We start from the raw sequence: 20,283 nt of genomic DNA, 5'->3' as shown, positions 1-20,283 counted from the left end.
TTGGTGACCTTTTGGTCTTATTGACAGTGTCTTTTGCCTTACAGAAGCTTTGCAATTTTATAAGGTCCCATTTGTGAATTCTTGATCTTACAGCACAAGCCATTGCTATTCTGTTTAGGAATTTTTGCCCTGTGCCCATATCTTCGAGGCTTTTCCCTACTTTCTCCTCTATTAATTTCAGTGTCTCTGGTCTTATGTGGAGGTCTTTGATCCACTTAGACTTGAGCTTTGTACAAGGAGATAAGAATGGATCAATTCGCATTCTTCTACATGATAACCGCCAGTTGTGCCAGCACCATTTGTTGAAAATGCTGTCTTTTTTTCCACTGGATGTGTTTAGCTCCCTTGTCAAAGATCAAGTGACCATAGGTGTGTGGGTTCATTTCTAGGTCTTTAATTCTATTCCATTGATCTACCTGTCTGTCATTGTACCAGTACCATGCAGATTTTATCACAATTGCTCTGTAGTACATCATTAGTTCAGGCATGGTGATTCCCCCAGAGGTTCTTTTATTGTTGAGAATAGTTTTTGCTATCCTAGGTTTTTTATTTTTCCAGATGAATTTGCAAATTGCCCTTTCTATCTCAGTGAAGAATTGAGTTGGAATTTTGATGGGGATTGCATTGAATCTGTAGATTGCTTTTGGCAGGATAGCCATTTTTACTATATTAATCCTGCCGATCTATGAGCATGGGAGATCTTTCCATCTTCTGAGATCTTCTTCAATTTCTTCTTTCAGAGACTTGATGTTCTTATCATACAGATCTTTCACTTCCTTAGTTAGAGTCATACCAAGGTATTTTATATTATTTGTGATTATTGTGAAGGGTGTTGTTTCCCTACTTTCTTTCTCAGTCCTTTTATCCTTTGTGTAGAGAAAGGCCATTGATTTATTTGAGTTAATTATATATCCAGCTTCTGCACTGAAGCTGTTTATCAGGTTTAGGAGTTCTCTGGTGGAATTTTTGGGGTCACTTATATATACTATCATATCATCTGCAAAGAGTGATATTTTGACTTCTTCCTTTCCAATTTGTATCCCCTTGATATCCTTTTCTTGTCGAATTGCTCTGGCTAGAACTTCAAGTACTACATTAAATAGGTAGGGAGAAAGTGGGCATCCTTGTCTAGTCCCTGATTTTAGTGGGATTGCTTCGAGTTTCTCTCCATTTAGTTTAATGTTGGCTACTGATTTGCTGTAGATTGCTTTTATTATGTTTATGTATGGGCCTTGAATTCCTGATCTTCCCAAAACTCTTATCATGAAGAGGTGTTGGATTTTGTCAAATGCTTTCTCTGAATATCTATGCTCCAAATACAAGGGCAGCCACATTTATTAAAGAAACTTTAGTAAAGCTCAAAGCGCACATTGCAACTCACACAATAATAGTGGGAGACTTCAACACCCCACTCTTACCAATGGACAGATCCTGGAAACAGAAACTAAACAGAGACACATGGACACTAACAGAAGTTATGAAACAAATGGATCTAATTGATATCTACAGAACATTTTATCCTAAAACAAAAGGATATACCTTCTTCTCAATGCTACATGGTACCTCCTCCAAAATTGACCATATAATTGGTCACAAAACAGGACTCAACAGATTCAAAATTATTGAAATTATCCCATGCATCCTATCTGATCACCACGGACTAAGGCTGATCTTCAATAACAACATAAAAGATAGAAAGCCAACATTCACGTGGAAACTGAACAACACTCTTCTCAATGATTCCTTGGTCAAGGATGAAATAAAGCTTTAGATACTCTTGTGTTTTGTCTTTGTAATTTTCTCATTTTTAGCTCAAAACTCTCTGCAATGTTTGCTTTTTTGTGTAGACACACATTTATTCTGTGGTTTCTTCATAATTGACTGGTTTCTAAATAAATTAAGATGCTCAGCCTTTTTAATTATAATTCATTTTTATTGTGGGAGCATTGGTTTGTGTTTTGCCTGCATGTATGTCTTTGAGAGGGTGTCAGATCTCCTGGGACTAGAGGTACAGAGAGCTGTGACATGTGGGTGCTGGGAATTGAACCAATGTCCTCTGGAAAAACAGTCACTGTTCTTAATTGCTGAGCCATCTCTCTAGAGACTGCGCCTCCCCCCAAATTTGTAGCCTTACTTCGTTTAGTTATTAAGTGCTTATATATTAGATGGTATGTCTATTGATACATTGTATTTTTTTCTTGATAAAACTTAGTTTGTAGTTTTTATTAATTATCAGTTTGACAATGAAAAAACTTCTTTTGATATGTATGCATTACCGTTTCAAACTCTGTTTTTCTTCCTTTTGCAGGTGCTGATGACTGAACACTTAGACTCACACATCATATGTTGGTAAGCTCTCCCATCTACCACCTAGCTTCAGGTTTGTCAGCCATCTCTCCACATACACATTAAGCATTTGAAAATAGACACTACTGATATTGGATGATAGCAAGGTTCAGAAGACCTTCGAGAGGATTTCGAGGATCTTCTGTCCTCAAGGAATCAATTACAGATTTATACTTGCAGAAAAGGCAAGAATGACTGATTAGGAAAAAAGATACTCCCAAGGGAGAAGTTGGGCAGGAGGAAAGAGATAAGATGGAAAACCACTCTGCCATAAAGGACCTGGGCTCTTCCAGCTCACGGCCACCCATCATGGCTTCTCTTAATGGGGCCCTGGGTGCAACTTGGATCCTTACACTTATTAGCAAGTACTTGGTCAACTGAGCCATTCCCCTAACTCTGTGTTGTCCTTTCTATACATCCTCAAGCTGCTATAGACAAAAGAGAATTGAGACGTTTTCTCGCCCTAAATCTGGTCCAGTTTTCTAGCCCTAAATCTGGTACAAAGTATGAAGATACTGTTTCCTTTTCCAGTGTGTGTATCAGTCTGTGGTAGGGGTCAAGAGTGGACCTGCCTGACTTCCCATTTTCAGTAATGCAGAGTAGCCTCAAAGACAAGTAGCCCCTTGTATGTCAATACATTTCTCCATTGATCCTACTTTACAGCTCAGCTGGACACAGCTCAACTGAGCTGCACATATATTCTCCCTCTACAAACCACTCTAAAGGAGTGGATGCTCTCTGGAACATTCTAACTCCACTGCAGAGGCCCAGAACAGAGTAACAATCACTGGTGTGGACAATGTATCTAAGGCTTAAGCTGGTGAGTCACACCTTCAACACCTGCTTCTCAGGTCACCTCACAAACCAGGTTTTATTACTATGCCATAAAAGAAACAGGAGACATCAGATCTTGTAAAATGTTTAAATAACTTTAAACTTTATTAAGTAAAAATTGCATAAACACAACCATAAAATAATGAGTAGAAAAGTTAAATACAAATAATCACTTGAAATTAGATTATTACATAACTGGTGGTTTCAACCATAAATACTAAATACCCAATTTTCCACAGTGGGAATATTAATCTAATGGGAAAAAAATTCAATTTCGTCTTAACATATGCCAAAACTTTTTAAGAAAAAAAATTTAAATTAATTGGAACTTTTCAAAAAAAAAAACCAATTCAATACAGCAATAGATGGGGTTTGTATTCAATGAGACCTGAGATAGAAATGGACTTTTGGAGAGGCCCATTGGTCATGCAAACTTTATCTGCCTCAGTATAGGGTATCGCCAGGGCCAAGAAGTGGGAGTGGGTGGGTGGGGGAGTGGGTGGGGGACTTTTGTGATAGCATTGGAAATGTAAATGAAATAAATACCTAATTAAAAAAAAAACAAAAGGAAAAAAAAAGAAATGGACTTTTGCCATTATAGTTACTTCAAATCAACTTCCAAAACTAAGGCAGGTCTGGGAAAGGATGAGTCTTTAAATGACCATGGTGCTTTTCTTACTGGTCTGGAGTCCAGTCAGTAGTTTGGCTGCAGTTCTACATCCTGTAGAGGTCCAGCAGAGTATGGTTGTGCAGAATAGCAGCAGTCTGTGCAACTTATTTTCATTTCTCATATTATTTTCAAGCTTTTAAAAAATATGAAAACATAACAAAAACAACAACAAAAAACCCCACACCACTATCCCCTGCTTCAATTTAACAGCACACAACTCTGTCATTAGAGATGCTAGTGAAGGGCTTCTGCCTCTTCCTGCTGATGTCCCTCCTGGTCTTCAACAGGAAATGGCACCGTGATGAGCATTCCTTTCAGAAATAGTTCAAAAAAGGACTATAGGATTGGAATTTGACAATGGCCAAGGTTTGCAAATGAAGAAAGGAAAACAGTCAGTGGGTTAGGGCCAGGCAGATAAAACCAAACAAAAAAACAAAAATACAAAAAACAAACAAACAGACAGACAGACAGAAAAAAACAACAAACAACAAAATCATAACCACAAACAAAGAACAAACAACAAAATAAAAAACACAAACAAAATACAAAACTGAAAACACAAAAATCCAGTACAGTGTTTGTACTGCCCTGCCCCAACCTTCATGAGATCAAGGCCTAAATTATTTATTTAAGGTCTCTGTCACCGGGCATGGTGGCACATGCCTTTAATCCCACCACTTGGGAGGCAGAGGCAGGCAGATCTCTGAGTTTGAAGCCAGCCTGGCCTATAGAGTGAATTCCAGGACAGCCAAGGCTACACAGAGAAACCCTGTCTTAGAAAACAAAACAAAACAAAACAAAACCAAAAAAAGATCTCTGTCTACTTACTATATGAGCCTATTTCCAAGCTTCCTTTTTATATAATTCTCAAGGCCTAAATTTCTACTGTCTGAGATAGGCTAGGCACTCTATCCCCTTACTTCAGTCTAATTTTTTAAGATCTAATGCCTCAATATTTTGATATCTGTAATTAAATTCCCTTCTGCTTACTGTATAAGCCTTTTCTTAAGCTTCTAATCTGTCATGCCAGGAATCCCAGAATTCATGTGAAGCCCACTTTAAAAAAAAAAAATGAGTATATCCTAGCAGGACCTTTTCAAATCTTCTAAAGCATTTTTTCACTCAATCTCTCTTCTCTGGAGCTTAATATTTCTGTATACTTAAATGATTACCATTATACTCCCTTCTGTCCCTAAAAACAATTAAATCAAATTTCCTTATCTCTCTCTTTTCTCTGCTTTTTGGAGGCCAGCAGCCTTTTACTGTCTGCCTCTGCCTTTCTTCAAGTAGCCTATCTTTGCACAGCAAGGTCTCCCAGCGCCTGTGAGCAGCTCTTTCAAATCAGTCCAAACCCCAGGAAGAATTCCCGACAAAATTTGTATTCCCTTCTATCTTTAAGAACAACTAAACCAAGCTTTAAGATACTATTCTTTGATTACCAGCTTGTAAGAAGCAGGCAGCTTTAGCTTTAACCTGGCTCTCTGCCTCAGGACAGCCATCCTCACTCATTTCAGAGCAGGGGATCCCTGTGAGCTGAGCCTGCCCCTGTGTTCCTTTGTTTAAGTTTCCACTTAAGCTGAAGCCACCAAGTGACTCACTTCACTCCTCTTGCTGAGAAACCAATTTTCCCTCTGCCTAGACTTATATCACTGTGTGTACCTGATCAATCCAAGAATTCCTAAATTAATAGAGGATTCTCGCCTTCCGAGACAGCTGTGTCTTTTTGTTTTTATTTTTTAATTTTCATACAATGTATTTTGATCAGGTTTTCCCCTTCTCCACTTTCTCCAAACATGGAGTCCTGATGAGACTGACATATACTTGAGAGGGTGAGGGGTCCTTTAGTGACTAACTCTAGGCATGAGATCTAGGCTAAATCACAGCAACTAGGTTCAAGGCTCAGGAAACCTCAGAAAAAGACAGACTGGAGTTGCAGTACCAATTTATAGTGAAGCCTGAAAGCTGGGGATGGGATCAGAAGTCTGAGACCATGCTACATACTCAAGTCAGGTGGCTATGGGTGATGGAGCAGCAGATTCAGACCCCAGTGCAGGTGAACAGAACTTAGACTCCTGTGCAAGCTTCTCCACTCTTTCCGTATCCACTCCATCCAAGGATGTTGCCTGTGTAGTGGGCACCATCCTACTCCTTCCTGAGTCATGTTCCAGTTGTTTCTGGAAATTCCCTCACAGACTCATGGGGACCAGTTCAAGTGTGTTTCAAACTACTTAAAGTGACAAACAGATTTAACCATCACAGGGGGTACCATCCCAAAAGAAGCTTCTAAGGTAACAGATTTGATTAGCTGGGGTTTAAGCAGAAGACAGGATTTCTTTCTATTTAGAAAACAAGAGAATGGGGTTAAAATAAGAAAAATAGAGGAGAGGTTGTGTACAGATTGTACATAGTTAAGTCTGTTTGAACTGAAAGAACTTAGTGGGGAAACCCCCACCCAATTCCTGATTTGGTGTGCACCCAAAAAATCACGAAGAACCATCTCTTGATGTAATTACATGAGGACGTTTAATTACGGAGCTCCGGACCTACATGCATCCCACACAGGAGATAACAGATGTCGGCCATGAGACTTGAAAGCTAGGGGGTTTTATGGGGTAAGGGGCTTAGGGGTGTGGAATTCAGCATAGTGACACACTATTGGCTTATTTAAAGATTAACAGAAAGATTACAGGGCAACAGGACTTTGTTCCTGTGGACTGGGGTCTTATCTTTGTTCACATAGCAACCAGTTGATGTATGACTTTACCCGGTGTCAAGGGGCAGTAGACAGAGGGGAGGTTCCGGCCAGGTGGTGTTGACCCAGACAAGATAGCCCTGCTTGTACAATCAAGTTGTTCTTAGGAATGTCTTAACAACAGCCCTGTCTGTTCTGCTTTGTTCTCGGCCCCAGGCCACAGGTTCATAGACAAAGCTTTTACATGAATCACAAGATACAAAATCTCATTTTCTTTCAGAACAACTCAGCTTTCATCCTACTCTAAACCACTGCACTCAGCCAGCCTTATCATCAGATACAAAGAGTCTGTGATAAAAATGTAACATATGTACACAGTTTAGTCACACTATCACAGCACAGTGGATTTAGAAGAAGCTTATCGTGCCAAACAGCAGTTCTCATGGAGGCAACACATATGTAGGGACTTCTTTCATGTCACATGCACTCATGGATTCACACTGCTGTGCTCCCTTGGAAAAATTCCAAAAACTCTACAGCTTTATTCTTTGGACTCTGGCGAGGGGCATAATTTGGCTTCCACATGTAAGAGGCTTAACAAGTAGTTATTTAAGAAGTTCTGAAGAACCACAATTAATAAATTAATGAATTATCTGATGATTATAAAATAATAAAAATATAAAATATAAAACTACAGATGTGCTAGCTATTGGATAACTTTAGGGAAGAGTTTAGACAAAACAAACATTATAAGACTTGGTCTTTATTGATTAAAAGAAAAAGGAACGTCTCACAATTGGATATTTAACCTCCTACTTACCTCAAATTGAAGTGAATGCAAATCAGAGCACAGGATGAAGACGCCTATGATGTCATGACCTGCATGGTCAACAGCTTTGTGAAATCTGGAGCACAACCTCCGGGCCAGAATACAACCCCCAAAAGAATGCCTTGACCTCCCTAATGATGACTCTCAGGGTGTTTCCCAAAATACACAACACGGGCTTCAAATTACTGGCAGGTGGGAAAGAAAAATGTGAATTCATGAGGCAGAGGGTCCAGTGTCCAGTGCCTCCTAATTTGCTGTGTGACACACATTTGATCTTTCTGAACTTTCATTTACAAAGTAAACTGTCCCAAGCTAATGTCTCGCCAGCAAGAACACACTTGGACAACTGGATTCTTCTGCAGCAAAGCTTTATTGCTTCATCAGGAGGAAGACCCCGAACCCCAGAAAATGGTGCTGCTTATATACACCTTAGTGTGGCGTGTCAGCACCTGATTTGTTGCTCGCCCATCGCCTCATTGCTACACCCCTGGACGGGCAGTGACTTGGCACGAATTCACTCTTGCACCTGCGCACATTGCTTGTTTACCACTTAGGCGCAGTGGAAGCCGGCGCCATCTTGTAATGGCGACTGCTCACGGCTCTCAACATCTCCTCCTTTTTGTTTTATTAAAGCAAAAGTTTGTTTTACTAAAGCAAGGCTAGTCTAGGCCTGAGTTGTTGATCTGCATATCAGCTGTGGCTCCTGTTTTAGGTCATTCCTCTAATGCTACAGCCTTACCCGTCATAGGGAAACCTTATCTCCACCAGGTCCCATGTCTTAGGTTGGTCTGTCTCTGGATACCACAGTACTTATGCTATGGTTAGAATTGGCCTACGGCGAACTCTATATCAGAGGCTAGCCAAAGCAAAATGTGATGAGGATCCAAGACCACCCTACCACGTGCAATGAGGAGACCTCAGTGGTGTGCAAGGGCTGATCATGATGTTCCTAAACTTATCACCACAACATTAATTATTTCAACATAGATAACCAGATTTCGGGGGAGGCCCCTTGTTCAATGGCCGAAAGCAATGATGACCTTGTCATGTTTTTGTTGGGCTCTGAGCTTGCAGACCAACCAGAGCATGAACACAAGCCCACAGCAGATGGCAGCACCAAATAAAACTACCCCCACCCATTCCTTAAAACAAGAAAATGCAGATGAAATCCAGGAATAGAGGCCCTCTGTCAATGACAGGTCCACTCGAGTCGAGTTGATCCTTAAAACTGCCGCCCTCAGGGCCTCAAGAGTCTCATCGAACCCTTCAGACCAATTTCCTGCAAGATACAAGGAAATCTGTCTAGACAGATTAGCTGCACGAGTAAAATTTTCATATTGAACACTGGTAATACACAAAGCACCCAATTTTCTTTCACAACCCAACTGGGCCAACTGGTATAGGACGCCTATCTGTTCCTCAACCAGATCAAGGCGCTGGTTCAAAATCATCAGCCCTCCCTTCAACTGGGCACTAGCAGAAGTTTGGACATTGATGGCATCAGTCACTTCGACTGAAAGCTGATTTAATTTTGTGCCTATTTGGACCGTACCAGCCATAGCGAACCCTGCAGCTGTAGCAGCAACTGCACTGGCTGAAATTGCTTTGATCACAGCAGCAGTAATGCCAAAATCTCTTTTTTGTCGAAACAGGGATAAGGTGGAGGGTGTTTCCACCAGAACAGGGATCCAACGTGGGATCCGGGCCACCATGATGCGGGTGTCCTTTGTTGCATCCCAACATTGAGAAATCCAACAGGAATCATTTACACAGTTTTCAAATGAATCATTAGACAAAATAAACAAAAGGGGAGGATAGACACATACTGGAGTCGATATATAGATGGTTTGATTAATCTGTGTCTTATTTAAACTAGAGATCTCTTCAGTATGAATTACATATCTCGTTGGTTGTCCATCTACCCCAATCCTGGTATAATTGGAGACACCAGTGTAAATGGCCTTTCCTACGGCACCTCCTTTTAAGAAAACAAGGGGATTAAGATCTGTACAGCTTCCATTAATCCCACAAAGTAGCCATTAGTGGTACGGGCTCATTCTGTGGTCCTGCAAAAAGAGGCCCGTTCTCATTACAAACTCTTCTTCAGTCCGAAACAACATATTGGGGGAGAAGGTAAAATATTTGTGATCATCAATCCATCTGGCTACAGACGACTGGCAGTCTGACCATGGTGGCAACTCCCCTTCATCCTCTCCACCACAATGGGGAGCAATTCTGGGTTGACAAGGACGCTCCGTCTCATTCCAATTGGGAGACAGGAATGTACCGTTTAGCCAGACTGTCGATTGCCACCAAAACCATGTAACATGAATAATACTATTATTTCCTTTTCCTCGGGTTTGGGTGAGATTTACAGTCCCACTATCCTTAAATGATCCTAACATACGAATACTGAGCTGAATACAGTCCCCCTTTTGCGATAATTGAAAATATAGGGAACCCTGTTCTTGGAGGGAGCAATTTTCTCCTAATGAGACCTGTAAAGGGTCAAATGGCAAATATGGTAAATCCAGTTTTTTATTAGTAGTAAAGAATTTTGGAAAAACTATAGCATCATGGCGAACTGGCATTGGTTTAGGGAAAGCCAAAAGAATGGCCCATCTCTGCTCGCCCATCATACTAGGAACCTGAGACGAGTTCAGCATTGTCAGAATCAGAAGAAATCCTCGGGAGATCAGCATCTTCCACACCATCCTTGATTAATATCTTGCGGGTGAGTTGTTCCGGCACCCAAAATGGGTTGTTTTCACTCTGTGGAAAAACACAGACAGCTCCCCTGGATCTTATTAAAATAGGATCTGGACCTTTCCACAGACCAGATAAGACATCTTTCCATTTCACCATTTCTTTTGGTTCATCAGGGTCTGAGCTATGTCGATTAGCTGCAGAGAGACCTTGCTCATCAAGACACAAAAAATTAAGTGTGAAGAGTGTCATGGAGACAGCTACTCTTGGCACTGAGGGCAGAGTCTCATCAACTCCCCCTTTTTGTTTTATAAAATAAGACTTGAGTGTACGGTGGGCACATTCCACAATGCCTTGTCCTTGAGGATTATAAGGAAGGCAAGTCAGGTGAGTGACATCCATTTGATGACAAAATTGCTGAAATTTAGTAGAGGTATATGCTGGCCCATTATCAGTTTTAAGGATGGTGGGCTTGCCCCAAGCACTCCACGCTTCTAAACAGTGCTGTATAACATGAGAGGCTTTCTCACCTGTTTAAGGTGTAGCAAACATAACACCAGAGCAGGTTTCAATGGAAACATGTAAATATTGATTTCTTCCAAAGGAGGAAATATGAGTGACAACCATTTGCCAGACCTGTAATGGCCTGATGCCTCGGGGGTTTACCCCTACATGAGGAGTAGGCAAAAATTGACAACAATTTTGACATTGGGTGACAATGTCATGAGCTTCTTTCCTGGTTAAAGTGAAATGGCGGGGCAAAGTTTCAGCCGTCATGTGGAAGCGTTTATGAAACTCCCTTGCAACCTCTGCCTGCGAGGACAGAGCAGCAGCCACAATTCTAGTGGCTTTGTCTGCCAAGTCATTTCCATGAGACATGGGGCCAGGAAGGCCAGAATGAGCCCTGACATGAGTAATATAAACAAGATGTCTTCTATGTAACAGGCAGACTGAATTTGCTGAAAAATGTGAGCAAGCTTGCTAGAGGGTCTAATTAAACCAGCAACTTCAAGCATATTAACTGCATGAACCACATATAAGGAATCAGATACAATATTGAGCAGTCCCGGGAAAGTTTTAAGGACCTCCAGTACCACTAAACACTCTACAACCTGGGGTGATGTCTCATTATATTGTTTGGATGTTACTTGGCCATTTACTACATATGCACCTATGCCAGATTTGGATCCATCTGTATACACCACCACCCCATCCCCAAGTGGGTGTTTGGCTGTCATTACTGGAAACACTATGGCTTGGCTTAAGACAAACTGTAAGATTGGATGTTTTGGATAATGATTATCAATTTGTCCTGAATAGGAGGCAACCAAGACTGCCCAATTATTAGTTGTTGCTGCCAGGGTTTGAACTTGAGCAGAGATATAAGGCACAATTAGCATATGAGGTTCTTTCCCAAAATGAGTAATGGCTGCTTTTATCCCGCGAAGTGCACGTTGAGCAACTGTATTAGGATACCATTCAATGATTTTTGCAGGGGAAGCATTAGGGTGGACCCACAATAAGGGTCCATTTTGCCACAAGACTGCTATTGGTAAATGTGCAGTTTTTAATACACACAATTCAAATGACTTCGACTCATCAATGCATTGTAATTGAGCATCTTGTAAGGTCTTTTCTACAGTTTGTAAAGCTTGACATGCAGCAGGGGTATGTGCTCTGTGGGAGGAGATGTGGGTATCTCCCTCTAATATATCAAATAAGGGCTTTAATTCTGCTGATGGAATTTTCAAAAATGGTCTCAGCCAATTAATATCTCCCAGCAATTTTTGGAATTCATTCAAGGTATGTAGTTGATCTCTGTGAATCTCTAATTTTTGAGGAACAATTTTGTCAGGATAAATGAGTGACCCTAGGAAGGTTCCTATACAAGCAACTTGCACCTTTTCGGTGGCCACCTGCAATCCCCATTGCCCTAATGCTATATGAGACTGGATGAAATTCCTAGTAACAGCCCATTTTTATCATCCAACCAAATGATCTTTTAGTGCATATTTAGCAGTGATGTTTTCGGTTACAGAGTAGATGTTCTCATGCCAGTCTTCTTCTTCTTCTTCTTCTTCTTCTTCTTCTTCTTCTTCTTCTTCTTCTTCTTCTTCTTCTTCTTCTTCTTCTTCTTCTTCTTCTTCTTTTTGTACCTAGTAGCACTCTGTCACTTCCTCTTTTAGGCAGCACAAGAGGAAAAGCCTTATAAAACAAGCACGCTGTGCACATTAAAGTATTGGGTGCATAGGTGTGGATGATGTGCTTGATAAAATAGCAGAATTGAAAACCTCAGTGATACTAACCCTTCCAAAGACCTACGGGTATGGTTATCTTCTTTAATCATCATTGTACCGCACATTAGGAAAATCAGATTTTGTCAAATGCTTTCTCCGAATCTAACGAGATGATCATGTGGTTTATGTCTTTGAATTTGTTTATATAATGGATTACATTGATGGATTTCCATATATTGAACTATCCCTGCATCCCTGGGATGAATTCTACTTGGTCAGGATGGATGATTGTTTTGATGTGTTCTTGGATTTGGTTAGCGAGAACTTTATTAAGATCAGGAATTCAAGGCCCATACCTAAACATGATAAAAGCAATCTACAGCAAACCAGTAGCCAACATCAAAGTAAATGGTGAGAAGCTGGAAGCAATCCCACTAAAATCAGGGACTACACAAGCCTGCTCACTTTCTCCCTACCTATTCAACATTGTATTTGAAGTCCTAGCCAGAGCAATTCGACAACAAAAGGAAATCAAGGGGATGCAAATTGGAAAGGAAGAAGTCAAAATATCACTTTTTGCAGATGATATGATAGTATATATAAGTGACCCTAAAAATTCCACCAGAGAACTCTTAAGCCTGATAAACAGGTGAAGTAGCTGGATATGAAATTAACTCAAACAAGTCAATGGCCTTTCTGTACACAAAGGATAAACAGACAGAGAAAGAAATTAGGGAAACAACAACCTTCTCAATAGTCACAAATAATATAAAATACCTTGGCGTGACTCTAAGGAAGTGAAAGATCTGTATGATAAGAACTTCAAGTCTCTGAAGAAAGAAATTAAAGAAGATCTCAGAAGATGGAAAGATCTCCCATGCTCATGGATTGGCAGGATCAATATAGTAAAAATGGCTATCTTGCCAAAAGCAATCTACAGATTCAATGCAATCCCCATCAAAATTCCTACTCAATTCTTCAACAAATTAGAAAGGGCAATCGGAAGATTCACCTAGAATAACAGAAAACCTAGGATAGCAAAAACTCTTCTCAAGGAAAAAAGAACCTCTGGTGGAATCACCATGCCTGACCTAAAGCTGTACTACAGAGCAATTGTGATAAACCTGCATGGTACTAGTATATCCACAGACAAGTAGACTAATGGAATAGAATTGAAGAACCAGAAATGAACCCACACACGTATGGTCACTTGATCTTTGACAAGGGAGCAAAAACCATCCAGTGGAAAAAAAGACAGCATGTTCAACAAATGGTGCTGGCACAACTGGCCGTTATCATGTAGAAGAATGCAAGTTGATCCATTCCTATCTCCTTGAACTAAGGTCGAATCTAAGTGGATTAAGGAACTCCACATAAAATCAGAGACACTGAAACTTATACAGGAGAAAGTAGGGAAAAACCTCAAAGATACGGGTACAGGGGAAAAATTCCTGAATAGAACAGCAATGGCTTGTGCTGTAAGATCGAGAATTGACAAATGGGACCTCATAAAATTGCAAAGCTTCTGCAAGGCAAAAGACACCATCAATAAGACAAAAAGACCACCAACAGATTTGGATAGGATCTTTACCTATCCTAAATCAAATAGGGGACTAATATTCAATGTATATAAAGAACTCAAGAAGGTAGACTCCAGAAAATCAAATAACCCCATTAAAAATGGGGCTCAGAGCTAAACAAAGAAATCTCACCTGAGGAATACCGAATGGCTGAGAAGCACCTGAAAAAATGTTCAACATCCTTAATCATCAAGGAAATGCAATTCAAAACAACCCTGAGATTCCACCTCACACCAGTCAGAATGGCTAAGATCAAAAATTCAGGTGACAGCAGATGCTGGCGAGGATGTGGAGAAAGAGGCACACTCCTCCATTGTTGGTGGGATTGCAAGCTTATACAACCACTCTGGAAATCAGTCTGGCCGTTCCTCAGAAAATTGGACATAGTACTACCGGAAGATCCCACAATATCTCTCCTGGGCATATATCCAGAAGATGTTCCAACTGGTAAGAAGGACACATGCTCCACTATGTTCATAGCAGCCTTATTTATAATAGCCAGAAGCTGGAAAGAACCCAGATGCCCCTTAACAAGAGAAATGAATACAGAAAATGTGGTACATTTACACAATGGAGTATTATTCAGCTGTTAAAAAGAATGAATTTATGAAATTCCTAGACAAATGGATGGACCTGGAGGGCATCATCCTGAGTGAGGTAACCCAATCACAAAGGAACTCACACAATATGTACTCACTGATAAGTGGATATTAGCCCAGATACTTAGAATACCCAAGATATAAGATACAATTTGCTAAACACATGAAACTCAAGAAGAATGAAGACCAAAGTGTGGACACTTTGCCACTTCTTAGAACTGGGAACAAAACATCCATGGAAGGAGTTACAGAGACAAAGTTTGGAGCTGAGACAAAAGGATGGACCATCTAGAGACTGTCATATCCGGGGATCCATCCCATAATCAGCTTCCAAAAGCTGACACCATTGCATACACTAGCAAGATTTTGCTGAAAGGACCCAGATATAACTGTCTCTTGCGAGACTATGCCGGAGCCTAGCAAACACAGAAGTGGATGCTCACAGTCAGCTATTGGATGCATCACAGGGCCCCCAATGGAGGAGCTAGAGAAAGTACCCAAGTTGCTAAAGGGATCTGAAATCCTATAGGTGGAACAACAATATGAACTAACCAGTACCCCCCTGGAGCTCGTGTCTCTAGCTGCATATGAATCAGAAGATGGCCTAGTCGGCCATCAGTGGAAAGAGAGGCCCATTGGTTGTGCAAACTTTATATGCCTCAGTACAGGGGAACGCCAGGGCCAAGAAGTTGGAGAGGGTGGGTGGGGGAGCAGGTGGAGGACTTTTGGGATAGCATTGGAAATGTAAATGAAATAAATACCCAATAAAAAAATAAAAAATAAATAAAAAGAAAATCGGTCTGTGGGGGAAGTTTCCTGAACTGTAATGGAAGCAGTCACTAGGCGTTAGTAAATGTAAATGCATGCCTGCCCACAGAAAAAAGTCATAAGCTTACTTGTTATTCCAGTTCAGGCTCATGTATAGTTTCTTCAGTGGTCTCAGTCTTTACTTGAAGTCAGCTTCAAGTTCGGTTAGCATGAGCTCTTAGTGATTATATTACATATTTGAGCGAAGGCTTTTTAAAAAGAGGTATTTGTAATTCTGCACCTGCTTAAAACCGTTCAGTGCTGCCCACAGTCAGAGTACTCCCAGACAGTGACATATCTGTTACAGTGCCACCATGTCTACCATGTGCCCAAAGGAGCCTACTCTAATTCTCAGTTATAGGTAAAGTCATGCCAGGGACATTGATTTGTATTATTTTTAAAGTGTTGGGGGTGGGTGTTTGTTTTGAAGGAAGAGTCTTATTTGAAAATCTATTGTCATTTCTTCTTATGGTTTCTTGAACTGAGAACTTCTAGGCATGTGTCACTTAAGGAACGATTAGTACCATAGCTTTGTAGTCTCTGAATTGCATTTAGAAAATTGGCACTACCCAGCACAGTTATCCCAAACCAAGAGTGCATAGGCTTTGAGCTTCTCAACCATCAAGGCGGTGTGCTTGGATGCACACAGCCCTGATAGTCACTTAATTATCTGCGGTGGGAAGGCCCATTCCTCAGGCAGAAATCAGTGAGCAGCCTTCTCTTCAGCAGTTCCCAGCTTCCGGGAACTGGCGAGCCTGTTGCCAGGGGAAATGGACTTGTTGCCTTTATTTGACTTGCCCTGGGAAGGTCTTGACAAAGATCTCTATTCTTGTTCTGTTGAGGTATGGTGAAGCATTAAGTAAAACTGTCAAGTCTGAAAAGGTACCATGTCCAGTGGCTCACGAGTCACCTTTACAAATGACGTTCATGGCTCCCTATGACACAGGTTGTACTTTTGAGTAATCACCTTGTCTTTGACAAGCCATGGGACTTCTTGATTACTGCAGTGTGGCACCGAGCTGAGAGAAAGCTACTTTATATTAAGTAGACAGATCCTATTTTGTTGAAAAGCAGTAACACTGCTGAAAAGTGTCTGAAATTCCACATACAGAATTATTTTACTACTACTGGCATTTTTAAATTAGATGCTTCTAATGTGGAAAGGTTTAGATACTCAGGAACATAAACTGCAGGTAAACTCATAAATGCGAGTAGTATTTTTATTAGAGAGACAAAACTCTGGGAGCATGAATTCGGGAAGGCCTTCACTGGGCCACACAATGGAATCTGATCCTTCACATGGTTCCAGGGAACTGACCTCTGGAAGTGGGGCCCTCATGCTCACCTGCCCTCACAGTGGGCCTTGTACCAACTGGAACAAATGACAGAGCCACTTCGGAGACTGCAGGCATATTTCACTGCAAGTCAGGGGGGATGTTCAGGACATTGCTTGCATGTGTCTTTATTAAAGGTTACAGAGTGGATTCCGAGATGCACACACTCAGATCATGGGCTTGTGACTGAAGGGAATGGATGGATGGATGGATGGATGGATGGATGGATGGATGTTTATGACATGAGGGGATGACTGAAGTTGAATGGGTTTTCTGTTATTTTCACGTTTCCATATTGGTGTTGAGCAAAAAGTCTGAGCATGATTTGGGTTGGATTGTTTGGATTTTCATGAAAGCATTACTTTGTTATGGGAAAGCAGGGTGTCCTTAAAGATTCAATTGGCAGGGAACATTTTAAAAGGCTCCGCTTGCATTATTTAGTGTATTTTAGGAATGTGTTTGTTTACGAGATTTCTTTTGCATTTTTCCCTCCCTCCAACTCTTTGCCTCCATTCTAAGTTACAAATGTTTTAAGTTTTCCTAAACATAGTACATACTCTCAAGTTTGACTTACGAACATATCAGCCCTTCACTGCAGTTATTCCTGATGCCTATATCCAGCAGACTCCATTCTGCCACACACACCTCCCATCCCCATCCCCGTCCCCATCCCCATCCCCATCCCCATCCCCATCCCCATCCCCATCCCCATCCCCATCCCCATCCCCATCCCCATCCCCATCCCCATCCCCATCCATCCCCATCCCCATCCCCATCCCCATCCCCATCCCCATCCCCATCCCCATCCCCATCCCCATCCCCATCCCCATCCCATCCCCATCCCCATCCCCATCCCCATCCCCATCCATCCCCATCCCCATCCCCATCCCCATCCCCATCCCCATCCATCCCCATCCCCATCCCCATCCCCATCCCCATCCATCCCCATCCCCATCCCCATCCCCATCCCATCCCCATCCCCATCCCCATCCCCATCCCCATCCCCATCCATCCCCATCCCCATCCCCATCCCCATCCCATCCCCATCCCCATCCCCTTCCCCATCCCCATCCCCATCCCATCCCCATCCCCATCCCCTTCCCCATCCCCATCCCCATCCCCATCCCCATCCCCTTCCCCATCCCCATCCCCATCCCCATCCCCATCCCCATCCCCATCCCCATCCCCATCCATCCCCATCCCCATCCCCATCCCCATCCCCATCCATCCCCATCCCCATCCCCTTCCCCATCCCCATCCCCATCCCCGTCCCCGTCCCCGTCCCCGTCCCCGTCCCCTTCCCCATCCCCATCCCCTTCCCCATCCCCACTCCCACCCTCACCCCTCCCTCCCTCCCCGGTCTTATGTGTCTTGGCTGGGTGACTTGGAGAACATTGTTTCCCTTCATTAGTAGAAAGATGACTACCTGTCCCTGAAACTAACTCTTTGTGGCCAAAGAATGACCACCCTAAAGGCCATCATTCAAAACTGGCTTGGAAAACCCCCCTTGGAACTCTAGCTTGCTACTTGCTCTGGCTCCTCCTCCTCCCTCCAATCGCCTTTAGCCCGAGCACACACCTGTTCTTTGGGAGATTCCAGGTCACCTTGGGTCCCATATGCTCCCATATGCTCTGTAACATATCCTTGACAACTTTTACACTTTAAAACCTTGAACAGGAGAAAAGGTGAATTAAACATATTACTTTGGAGCACTGAAATTCCCCATCAAGTCATGCTGAGTCACTTTTAAATGCCTTTAGAGTTGCATAAATGTGGTAGAGAAGTCCTGCTAGAGTGTTTTTTTTTCCCAATTAGGCTTTCCCTTCTTTTCTTCTTAGGTTTGACTTGTAGGTTGTACTCAGACTCATAACTAGGTAACTTTCCTGCCTAGTGCCTTTCTTGTAAACACACTATATAACCCAGGCTGGCTAGGAAGCTGATGTGTCCATTAGGCTGCCTTGGAACCCACAGATATTCCCCCTGCCTCTGCCACCTAAATGCTTAGACTAAAGGTGTGTGCCACCCAAACTGGATTTTATGCCAACTTCTAAAAAAAATGTGCATTTACATAGTCCTATGTGCTCAGATCAGCCAGACCTGATCCATAGCAGAGCCAGTGTTGTAAGTGATGACAAGCCAAGGTTCATTCTTGATTATGTGAAGAGGGGAGAGTATGTCTTGCCACAGTTGAGGCATATTCCTCAACCCTGCAAACTCTGTGGCAGGCAGGTAATGAGCTTGAACTGAGGGTTCTGTTGTGTGTATGTGCTTGCGTGTGCACTTGTACGTGGGAGAAAGAGTGCAAGAGATATCCATGCATAGAATTCTAAACCAGCACTGTGGTTGTTAGCTGGAGGCAAGAGACATGGCAGCTCCCAAGCCCTTCTGGAAGCAGCCTACTAACAGGAGGCTTCCTTGGAGACTAGTCTCACATAGCTAGCTCCATCTTGCCGGAGTGACGGTTCCTCCAAACTTACACCTTAAGGGTCCTTATGTGAGATGTGCTTTGTGCATTTGAATTACTTTGGAAATTGGAGTCCTGCGATGTACCAGTCAGGAAAATAAATGGTCATATTAACTCCTAGCAAATGCCGCCTCTTTGGTTTGAATTGGTTCAGAAAGCATTTTCTTCCTGGTTTGTACACCACATTGTTCAGGCTCCTCTCATCACTGACCAGCTTGCTTGTCGGTGAATAGAGCTGTGGGCCCTTCACCATGATTCATGTGGGGTCTTGGCTGGGTGGCATACAGGCAGCCTGTAGCCAGTGTCAGCAATTCAGGAGGAATTGGCACAGCAGTGTCGCCATTAATTTCTGTTTGTCACATGCTATCATGCAAGTTACACCAGAGAGGAAATGGCCGTTAAAAAAAAATAAGGTACCCTTGTGGCACTGGGTCCCCTCCAGACGTCCCCGAGGTTAAACAAGTGGATACAATTAGTTCTACACAGACAGTTGCAGGGAAGGGAAAGCCTAGACCAGGCACAACAGCAATGTGTCTGTCCTGTTAGTGTGAAGTGTCAGCTGTCAACATCTGCCATATTTTAACCCTTCAAAGGAACCAGTAAATTAAGGGAGCTATTATCCCATGCTCTGTTGATCACTATTGATCATAATGCCTTAGAAAATCACCACAGCGCTGCCCCCTTAGCGGCAGGTTTTGTCTTTGGGGATGGTTTTTATGTTATTGCTGGGAGCTGAGAAAAGTGGTGAAGCACGGGGTGAGGGAAATGGGCTCTTTAATCGTTGATAATTTACTGCCACATGGAAAGGACACTCAGCAGTTAACTCTTCTGCAGTTCAAGCTGGCGTTGTTAAAACTGGTGGTAGCGTCCATTTCCACAAAGATCTGTCCTACTGACTGTCAGTCTGTCTTCACCAGGACATGTAGTGGTTCTTACAAAAGCACAGAAGAGAGCTGTGAGGAATAAGAACCAGGTTCTGAAGAGAAAAGCCGTTGATGATGAGAGATGAAACCCGCTATAGGATAAATAGAAGCTTCCAGAAACTGTTACTGTGTTTTCTAAAGATTGAAAGGATTAAGCTTCCGTGACCTGGATGAGCCCCGTCCAACCTCTCTGTAAGCATCTAACTGTGCTGGGAGAGGATCAGTCTGAGGAAGTCTGATTCCTGGCACACATGAGTGAGAT

General features: G+C 42.3%; 1 long non-coding RNA gene across 1 annotated transcript in view; it reads left to right on the top strand.

Annotated features, from left to right (window-relative positions):
* LOC146999641 (uncharacterized) overlaps window positions 1-20,283 on the top strand; it is a 59,087-nt gene that overhangs the window by 9,715 nt on the left and 29,089 nt on the right. Inside the window, exon 3 of the long non-coding RNA XR_015046469.1 lies at window positions 2,309-2,349. This is a non-coding gene — a long non-coding RNA (uncharacterized LOC146999641). The remainder of the gene's footprint in view (window positions 1-2,308; window positions 2,350-20,283) is intronic.

This window comes from Mus caroli, unplaced genomic scaffold (genome assembly GCF_978045245.1).
Source record: "Mus caroli unplaced genomic scaffold, Mus_caroli_1 scaffold_157, whole genome shotgun sequence".
Classification (NCBI taxonomy): domain Eukaryota; kingdom Metazoa; phylum Chordata; class Mammalia; order Rodentia; family Muridae; genus Mus; species Mus caroli.
This window is presented reverse-complemented; position numbering and strand designations above follow the sequence as displayed.